Source organism: Anastrepha obliqua, chromosome 4, assembly GCF_027943255.1.
Source record: "Anastrepha obliqua isolate idAnaObli1 chromosome 4, idAnaObli1_1.0, whole genome shotgun sequence".
In the NCBI taxonomy this organism is placed as follows: Eukaryota; Metazoa; Arthropoda; class Insecta; order Diptera; family Tephritidae; genus Anastrepha; species Anastrepha obliqua.
In genome coordinates this window covers 87,880,086-87,890,877 of record NC_072895.1, presented here as the reverse complement: position 1 = coordinate 87,890,877, position 10,792 = coordinate 87,880,086, and positions in this window count along the sequence as shown.

Sequence of the window (10,792 nt, the reverse complement as noted above, 5' to 3'; positions counted from 1 at the left end):
AAACTAGATTGTGGTAGGCCTGTGCTGTGCTCGCTATTACTTGCTCGCATACATACATATTTATGTATATACGTATGTATATATGTGTTTGTGAGCCTACATTGCTGCTGCTGTTGTTTGTTATGCGTCGAAATGTGGCATGCAGCGCGTATAGGCTCATGCTGTTCGAGTGTTGGCAGCAGCTGCCACTGGATTTTCCAAGTTGCTTTTATTTTTGTAATGTTTTCGCTTTTTTGCACTGCTTTTCTGCACTTTACTTTACTTTTTTGTATGGTACTTAAGTTTTTTCTATTTTTAGTTTATGCATTTTTGTTGCTGTGCTTTATGTTTTCATGCCTTGTTTTGCGGCACTCTACTGTTTTATTTTTTTATTTTTAAATTTTTTCATTTTGTATTTATTTTCTTCGTTTTACTTTATTACTTTTTGTTTTGAGTTGTCGTCATCAACGTCATGTGATTGCTGTACTTGCTATGTCACAGTTGTTTTTTGTTATTGCTGTACAATCATGCACACGTACACAACTATGTGTGTGTATGTATACATTTAGGCGCATGCACTTACCTATATTACATTTGCGAATACGCACATACACACATACAGCTGTATACAGCTTTATAGGCACATATTTGTAATTGCAGTTGTTAATGGTTCTGTCGACAGTATTGGACTACACTGAAAAAAAAAAAAAGAAAATCAAAGAGTGCAGAGCGCAAAATCAAAGGAGGAGGTGTAAAAATCGGGAGTGGTATTAATAGATGAAGATAAAAATGTTGGCGATAATACTCCCATAAAGTGGGTGGTGCGGCAGAAGAGTGGCTGGTTAGCTAGCAAGTAGGCGCTGTAGTTGCTTCAGCAGCAGTTTGTTGAATTAAAGGCCGTCTGGCGATGGGCGCTGTGGCCCTTTGCTGGTGCTGCCTACGCTGCGCTCTTTATATGCCTACCCTTTAATATCTGTAATACGTTTTCGCCTTATACACTCTTTACCGTGCCAGATTATTTGTGTTGTGATAATGAAAATTACAAATGAAAATAATCAGAAAAGTCGACCAGGCACAGCCAATAGTTTCTGAAGATGACTTTTGATTGACAAGTCAATAAAAGCAATTATTTAGTTGTTATTTTAATCGTGACCTTAATCGTCTAGCTGCCAAACTCGGTAATTTACAGAGAAAGTACTCAACAGTTTCCTTCTCTGAAAGGTCCCCACAACTGCAACAATGGGAGTTAAATGGCGAACCTTACATTTCCGCGTGTTTACCGATCGTCCAATGACACAACCGGTAAACACAGCTACGAGTTTAAAAATTGAATGGTGTGGTGTTCTCAGTACTTTCTGAATCCTTCTTCTATTGTACTGGGGCCAAAGTGTTTTCGAAATAATACACGAAGAAATGGAGCTCCATCTTTTCAGCGCTTTCCTGAGAAATAAGTTATCCAATTTCCTTTTAACAACAGTTAGCGGGATGCCGTTGACCGGGTAGGAGGTCTCTGAGACCAATTTAGTCCCCTGCCTGGCAAGCTCATTAGTAATTTCTTGCTGGTATAAATAAACATGTCTTGGTAGCACTGTAAAAGAGCTGCCAAAAATCACGTTTTCTTGGAAGTACTTAATAAGTATTAGTAAGACCGCGTTTACACAGGTAAACATTTAAACTCGTCAATTGTGGTGCTCGCGCTCTGTCAACTCCCTTTGTGTTCTCACTCTTCTCAATGGAGACCAAAAACTAACAATCGCAGGTACTTTGATGGGTAACTCCAAAGGAGAATTCGCAAAGTTAATGCAACAAAAGTCTAATGAAACTCTCTTGAATCAAAGTTGGGCCTTTCACTTTCCAGCGCTTTAAATACAATGGGCTTTTTAGCCTGAGTGTTTTAGGCGTTACCAAATCTCTCGGTGCTTCTTGGCTCGACTTCTTTTCAAATTTCAATTTTAATTTCAGTGGCTTAAAAATCATTTCCGGTTGATCACATAGTGAAAAGCCATATTCGATTTACAATTTTCAAAGACACTTCTTGTCAAACAAAATATTGTGCGTGAAATTTGCAATGCATGCCAGCTTTTCTAATTCTCATGCACTCACCAATCCACCCTTTTATTAAAAAAAACCACCACTTTTACGCAAAATCGAGTCATCGCAACTATGCACTCCTCTTGCGCACACACACACACACTTTTTGCGACGCATCACCTCGGTCTGGCACCCCATCAGCTAACGGCTCGCCCCTAGTTCTAAGCGCGCTAGTCTAGCAGTAATGCATATTGGACTTGCTCTTAAGTGCCTCATTGTTATGCCGCCACTGCCACTCGCTAGCAACTAGCCTGCTTACTATTATGTTTTCAATTCACTTGTTGTTGCTATTGTTTTGTTATATGCTAATTTTTCTCATCTTTACCACACTTTGCAACTTCAACATGCCATATGTTTGTACATATCCATGTGAATATTTAGTGTATTTTTTTTGTTTTTGGCTTTTATTAAGCTTGCTACCACTTCTGTTTAATGTATTCTTCTACATACTTTGGCGCTTCTTTCTCCTTTTCCACTTTTCTTCTATACTTGAATATTGTTATTGTTGGGGTTTTTGTTTGGGTTCTATTTCTCTTTTTACACAGGGTACTTGTCGGAAATTGCACTCATAGGCGACGAAACGTGACTATTTAGTCCAACTTGTGTGTGCATGCAAATGTACTCGCCCATTGCCTGGATATGTACACTCCATTGTGTTGCTAGCTTTTCGTTCTTAAGACTTCCAGCTTGTCTGCGGTTACTTAGACGTACTAAGTAGTAGTTGTCTAGGATTTATGCGGTCGTCATGTTGGAGTCTTCTATTTTTTCTGCACGTATTTATTTTCTAAGCATGTGTGAGGTATATAGTTTACCAGAAAATAATACTTGAGAAAATTTACTTCCACTGCCTCGCCGCCTTAAGTGACTTTAATGCAACTTACTGTGTAAAGGGAAATCAAGAAATTCCTTTCCATGTTTGAAACAAACAGAAGTATGGCTTCAGTGGTTTGGATTGTGGGCACTCTAAAAGTTTCAGAAACTATGAGTTTGCGTCTGAAGTGAAGTGAATTCTTTTTCACTCTTAAGAGTATGGGACGAGTCTAGGCGTTTGGAAAAACAGTCCAGTTGAATACTTTAAAGACTAGAAGGGATTCAGTAGAGTGACCTCTCACAAATGGTACGAAGTTGAATTGAATCATTGGAGCAGGCTTCCAGATTCTTCTTCTTCTTCTTGATTGCCATGAAAACCGCTTACGCGCTTTTTGGTCGAGTTTAACAAAGCGCGCCTGCCGTTTCTTTCTCGTGCTAACCGGCGCCAGTTGGGCACACCAAGTGAAGCCAAATTCTTCTCCAACTGATTTTCCAACGTGAAGGCCTACTCTTGCTTTTCATCTGCTACCATCAGCTTGTACCGCATCGAATACTTTCAAAGCCGGCCATATCTCAAAAACTACGTGACAGAAAAAAATATATTTAAATTTTCGGGATCAGCGGCTGATTATACATAGAAATTGGATGGTATGTTTCTTGGATAAAAAATCATTAATTATTTTAAGCATTAATGAAGGCTTAGTTTGCTCAAAATAAGAAAGAGTATGGACTTCCGCATCATTTTTACTTTTCGAATATTTTTTTTATCAAACTGATATGGACACGAGGTCATAAATGGTGCTAATGCAGGAAATTATATGGTTTATGAAGAGTAGCAGCAATACAGTCGAGGCAGCTTCTACGAGTGAATCGAGTTTTTTAGATAGCTATAAACTTCTCCTCGATACGTGGTCCCAAGATGAGCTCAGCAAACGCTTGGTTAACGCCAGTTCTCCTGGCCACTCGCCACAGGCTAATCATCCTGCAGTTCTCTCTAATAGTGGTGAAGGTGTTAAAAGACGCGCTCTTCGGCTGACTGGATTCCACGTTGTTGCTATGTATTGGGAGTATAAAAAGAAGAAAACAACCCAATATCGTTCCCTTAACGGTCTTGCTTTTACGAGGCTAAGATTTCTACATCTAGATGCTCGCCCGAGTAACTCACCTGAGAAGCTATCAAATAGCTAACAGCCGCCTGTTGAACTTTCTGATCAAGCTACAGCTGTATCGTTCATAATCCCTTTTGCTTCCCTCGTTCTCCTTTATTTTTCTATTACTTTATTTTTGTGGTATTACAGTGAATTATTTCACGCTGCCCAGCTAAGTGTGCGACTTTAAGTGCTACCCCCTTTTATTACACAATTCTTGAGCCAGCCTATCTTAACTAAGACTTCAGTTTGAGTTAAAGCAAGTAGCGAAAGCTTACTTTATATTCTTAATTATAGTTTTATGAAGACTCAGCATTAAATGGGAAGCTCTTGAGTTCATTCGCTAATTACGGGAAAATTATAATAGTCCCTTAGTGCTCAATACTGTTCAATACTGTTGCCGCCTTGTACTTGTATATGCCTCCTTGGATTCTTTCAACTAAATTATAATTTTTTTTAAAAGGAGAACTTTTGCACTGGTTCATCTGTCTGTGCGCTCTAAACGACCAGTTTGTTGTTTTTGTTTTGCTTTTGTTTTGTTTTTGCATACTACTACATACGTACATACATATTTACAAGTACATATCAATTTCACTACCAATTGCAATATATCACTGAAAGTTACCTGCTGTTGCAACTAAAGGAAAATTTTCTGCACACCAAACCAGTATCTGCATTTTTGTTGTTTTTATTGTCTTTATTGCAGTTGCTGTCAGCTAGCTTGTTTGTTGCAGTGATTTGCTGCATCTGCTGATTTCTGACTTTCAAGTTTTTCCCTCAGCTGCATTTACCTGCCACAGATGCACTGCACTCGTCTCGCCTGTGTGTATGAATGAATGACTGACTGACAAGTCGTTTATTTATATGACGTTTTCTACTGCGCTCTGAGCCTTTTTGCATGCATACATACATACATACAAACATACACACATAAAAACATTCGGATAGTGGCATAGTATGCCCTGTGTGTTTGCTCCTTTTGCCTCCAGTGCCATTCCGCTTTGTTCATTTGTGCACAACTTAGTCTTTCATCTAGCAGCTTTCGAAAAACTATGTATTCTCAACTTTTTGCTGCCTATCGGCAACTACGTACACCGGCAAAATGTCCATGAAAAGGCCAGTGAAATGGGAGAAAATAGAAAATTAAAGCATGGGAAAATAGTAAATTAAAGCATGAGAAAATTATTGAAAAATTGCAAAAACTTGTAATTTGTGTTTGAGAAAAATGTTGCACAAAAAAAAATAGTCATAAAAAAAATTATACAAAAAAGTTTGCCCCTTTCCCTTGTTTTTCAAAATTCGTATTTATTTCTTTCTAAAGCATTTTTCGCTTCATTTTTCATCTTCAGTTAAATGATTGATAAACATATATATGTGCGTACATACATATGTACTTATATATGTATGTACAATAGGTACCCATAAATAGCACCTCTGTAATTTCCATAAAAGCACTGCTTCACGTAACTCATACGCCGCGTAGGCGCACTGCAATGCGTCAAATTGTCTGCGTTTTGTTGCCTCTTCTGTAAGAAAAATCTGTTTTACGCGCGCTTACTTGCATAAAACTAAACAGTGAATGACTTTTTTTTGCTGAATGTACATAAAGAAAGATTTTCGTCTTAGAAGTGTCTGCCCTGATTGATCATTTCTCTTTTATATAAATGAATGTAATTCTTCTCAAAGTTACATAGGAATTATTGCATAATCCAAAATAAGAGCAGTGCTTTTAAACATAATATTTTCGTACATAAATGATTTGCGTAAGGTTTTTTTTTTATATTCATATATGAGTGAGTTTAATAGCCTCGCATTGTGTCACGCTGTAGATAAAGTATATGAAGGAATGTGATTGATGAAAAATAATATTTGTATGTAAATACAATGTAACATAACAAAATATTGGTTTTTGACACTTTGGTACTACTGATACGGGCCTTGCGGCGAATACTACAAAGAAAGTTTTAAGATACAATCCCTATGCGGTCACCGTATGATGATCGGCGTTTGATAGGATTTTAACTAGTTGAAAAAATAAAGGGAGTGCAACGGACAACGGGCTCTGACGCTGCCTTTCGTTCCACAATGGCCCTTGGAAAGTAGAATGTTCTGTAAACAAGGTGGCGCAAAATTTTGTTTTTGAATAACTTTTATACTAATACAGAAAATTGTGTTAAATGATCGGTATATTTTTTTTTGTCATTTATCTGATCCAATGCTGCGTACTGTAACTTAGGAAGCCATTTGCAAAAAATTATAAATCTTCCGAGAGTGTGATTTTGTGAGTTTTTACTACCTGCATCTGTGTTCGCAATGTTGCAAAGTTTTTACTATTTATTTATATTTAATAAATTAAATACCCCATATTTTTTTAAAATTTTTTTTTTATTTCTTTATATTAAATTTTATTCTTTTTTATTTAAAATAAAGAAATTTAAAAAAATTATAAAAATTATTAAAACTATTAAAACTATTAAAAATAAAAAAATAATATTAAAGATTTTTTAATATTTTTTAAACATTTTTTTTTTTAATTTTTTTAATTAAAATTGTTTTTATTTAAGTTTTTTTTTTAATTATTTTTTTATTTTTTGTTTTATATAATATGTTTGTAGTAAAATATAACTTAAAGTTGCAAACTCATACAAAATTAAAAAAAATGCCAGAAATCGCCCTCAAAATTTTATGTTTATTAATAAGAATTTAAAAAAATATTAGGGTATGCAGTTTCATAGCCCATTGAATTCTGGTATAACGAAGTGCAAGTTTGAAGTAGCTTAAAAATAGTGTTGATTTTTTGACAATTTCGCTGAGAGTGCTGGATGTTCTCTTCAATTCGAAAAAAAAAGATCGAGCATTGGTTATTTGGAAAAAATTAATAAAATTAAATGTGAAGCAAATAAATGTTGAATAATTCCTAATTAATTATACCGAAAAATATTACTTGTTAGCTTTGCTAGTTGTAATACGAAATGTTAAGCTATTTTTTGTTAAGTTTCAATAAAAAAAAAAAAATAATAATTCCAATAAGAATTTAGAAAACTCTAATTTACATAGACCTATTGTCCATATTCTCCATATAAAATGTATAACACCGCAACTGGTTCACTATTATACCAAAAAGAGGAAAGAGAACAAAAGGTCTATCATGAATCCGCAACTATAGCCTCGGATAAATAACACGGACACTAAATATTGACTCAAGCAACAATTCAAAGACTACGACCTACGATTTGTGCCATGGACTACAGGACTACAAAGCTGTATACCCACAACAAAAGCTTCTAAAAGTTTTGACTGAAAATTGTAAAATTTTCCATAAAAATTTGTTGCTTTTTATTTTTTATTTTTAACAAAGTTTGAAATTTTCAGTAATATGGTGTTTTTTAGTGTTAGCTATATTTTTTATATTAAGAAAGATACCAAATAAATACGCCAACCTTTGCAAATATCGCGTTGTTATTATTGTGAACACAGGTGTACTATATCTGGAAACACCTGAGTACAAATTTCTTATACTTTGATGTTCGCTCTGTATACACCGCATAAAACGCCATCACTTCTACCTAACCTAACCTAACCCAGTCTATGAATACAAAGGCGTTGACTATGAATTGGGATTCTCATATTCAATATATTCACAAAAAAACAAAAAAAACACATACTAATATATATTAACCCATAGTTGGTTTTTTTTTTGTTTTTTTACTTCATTAATTGGCCAGCTGTAACAAGTTAACGCATAGCGCAAGTAACACATTCAACTACGATGTAAACATGCAGTCCATTGAATATGTAAACGTTCCCACTTTATTTGCGCTAATTCAATTCTTCAATAGCTAATCAATAAACTTCTATTTTTTTTTATTGGTGCGCTAAAAGGTCAGCGGATTCTAAAAGATATACTTTACCGAATGCAAATCCAAAAACAAGTGTAAATTTCAATGCGGCATGGCAGCAAAACGCTCTCGTCTGACTAATTGCAAATGAACCACTGTAAGAAAAAAAGGTGGGAAAATTAATATTAATTTTTCTTGAAAAGCATGCTAAAACCTCGCTTGTGTTATTAGTATGTAAATGTGAAAAACCAGCCGATTACAATTGGAATTAACAAGAAAAAATGACCTCTAATGAAATCTATGTGCTTGCTCTTGGCAAAATTTATGCGAAATGCAATTGAAATGGAAAAAAAATTGTTTAACTTAATGAGGCAGTAATTGAAATTGCGTTAAGGTGAACGAACAGAGCTCTCTCACATATGACACAATAGCTATTTTCCTATAAATAAATTAATTATTAGAAAATTGCAGACACAATGCATTGCATAATTGCCTGCTTTACATGCAAAAGTTTTTATTTGCACGCAGTCAGGTAGCTGCAGTTTGTTGAAGTGTTAGATGAGTGTGCAAAGAAATCTTTTTTTTTATAAATATGAGCAAAATTTAAAATTTGTTTTTGAGTTTTATTGAGCTAAACACAATTTCATAAAACAAAAAAGTGCGTTCGACTTCAAAATACTAATATAAGTTATGGAATCAACATTTTTTTATTTGAAAGAACATCAATGCCCATAATTTTATTGTCATATTTTAACATCAAAATATTGTAAAATAGTATTAGAGATTGAGAGTATAAAATCATAATTTTTCGAAGAATTTTGGAAAAAAAAAAAAATGTTGAAAAAGGTCAAATCATATTTATTCTCAGTCTCATATACAAAGCGTAAAGAAGGGTTTTAATGAGTTAAGGCAAGGTGGCGCAAAATTAAACATCCAGATTGGTTTTTAAATAACTTTGAAATTTATTTGAAATTTTCTATTACATAATTTTTTACTTAAAAAACAATTTTTTTTTGTATTTAATTTTTTCTTTTCAAATAAAACTATTTTCTAATACTTAATTTTTTTTTTTTTTTTTTTAAATATACTTTAAAAATCTTACTAATATATAATAACTACTAATATATAATAAATAAGAAATACAATTTTTTTCTAATATTTAACTTTTTTTTTTGTTTTTAAAAATCTTACTAATTCTAATTTTTTGCTTTCCTTTTTAGTACAAAACACAATTTTTAAAAGTTGGTGGCACAAAATTAAACGTCCACTTTGGTTTTTAAATAACTTTGAAACTAAATTGAAATTTTCTGGCAAACTGAATTACATAACTTTTTACTTAAAAACTAATTTTTTTGCTTTGTTTTTAATTTTTTTCTTTTCAAATAAAATTTTTTTCCAACATTTAAAATATTTTTTTCCCCCTTTAATATCAAATATACTTTAAAGACCTTTCTTGCTTTAATTTTGTTTTTTTTTCCTTTTTAGTATTAACATAATTTTTAGAAGATAGTGACGCAAAATTAAATATCCAATTTGGTTTTCGAATAACTTTTTTACCATACAATATTTTTGGAACCTTAGTGCCCCCAATTGCTTGTCACCATCTGAACTTCCTGAAAATCTCCTACTAAGTTGTCACTATTAATAGTTTGAAATTTTCTCAATTTAGCCTAGGCCCGAGATATTACCGGGAAAAGTGTTTCAAAGTCAGGTTCCATCTTTTATGTTCTCTTAGTGGGCGGCGTAAAGGTTTATACGAGTAGTCTTACATTTGTAAGAAGAAATAAATGAAGTATGTGAGACCTTAGCCTGCCTGGTTGCCTGTTCATTTGAAATTTCCCTAAATTTTATGTCGAGTTAAAGAAAATAAGTTTGCACAAAATAAAAATTTTATTTAATATGTTAGACCCTTATTTATAATTTATATATATTATGGAATATATTTTCTTATATACTTTCACTTATTTACTCTACTCTACAGAGGCGAGAATGTTATTATTATTATTATTTTTTTTTAATTAGCTACTTACATTTCTTGGTGTTAACAATACTTCTTATTAAGATTGATGTTTGCTTAACTTAGCCTCCGGATATTTATGCAGACACTCATATAATACAATAGCATGTCCATATATATACCTATGTCTGTAGCTACGACATTGCGTAATAATACGAAATAAATTTATTGCAGACAAAATACTTAGAATGAAGTGAAATCTATGTTTGTACAAATTATTGTTGCGTCTTACATAAAACGAAAATTTAATTAAAATAGAAATCTAACACTGCTTGATTTACCACTACTTGCGTTGGTCGAAGAAATTAAGACTTTTCGAGGAAAGCGTAAATATGAAAATGAATCTGAATTAGAATCAAGATTTGTCGTATTCTTGATAAGCGACTGTCCTAGGGCAAATATGCATTTGTACGACTATGTAAAACGTGTGTGCACCTAAATGTATGTAGTGTATTGGACTATGTCTGGACTAATCTATGACTTACCTAATTTTGAATGGTACTAGTCCACATTTATCTGGTTACTTTCGCTTTACGATGTCATTGTTGAAGGAATTGACTGCTTCGCTATTGCTTACTTTTTTCAAAAGTTTTATTTTCTTTGTTTTTTTTTTTGGAAAAAACTGTGTTTTTGTTCATAATTTTTGGGAAATGATTTTTTTTACGTTTTTGAAAAACGCTCCCCTCAAATTTTTTTCTCAATTTATTCAGTGAATTTAATTGAAATTTTCTGGCAAAGTTAATTACAGAATTTTTACATTGGAATTTTTTTTTTTGTTGTTTAGTTTCTTTTTAACATAAAATATAATATTTAAAAAAAAATGCTGTTTTAAAAAAAATTTATTTCAACGTTACAAATGTTTTTTTTTGTTTATTTTTTCTTTTTGTTTAAAATATACTTTTTAAATG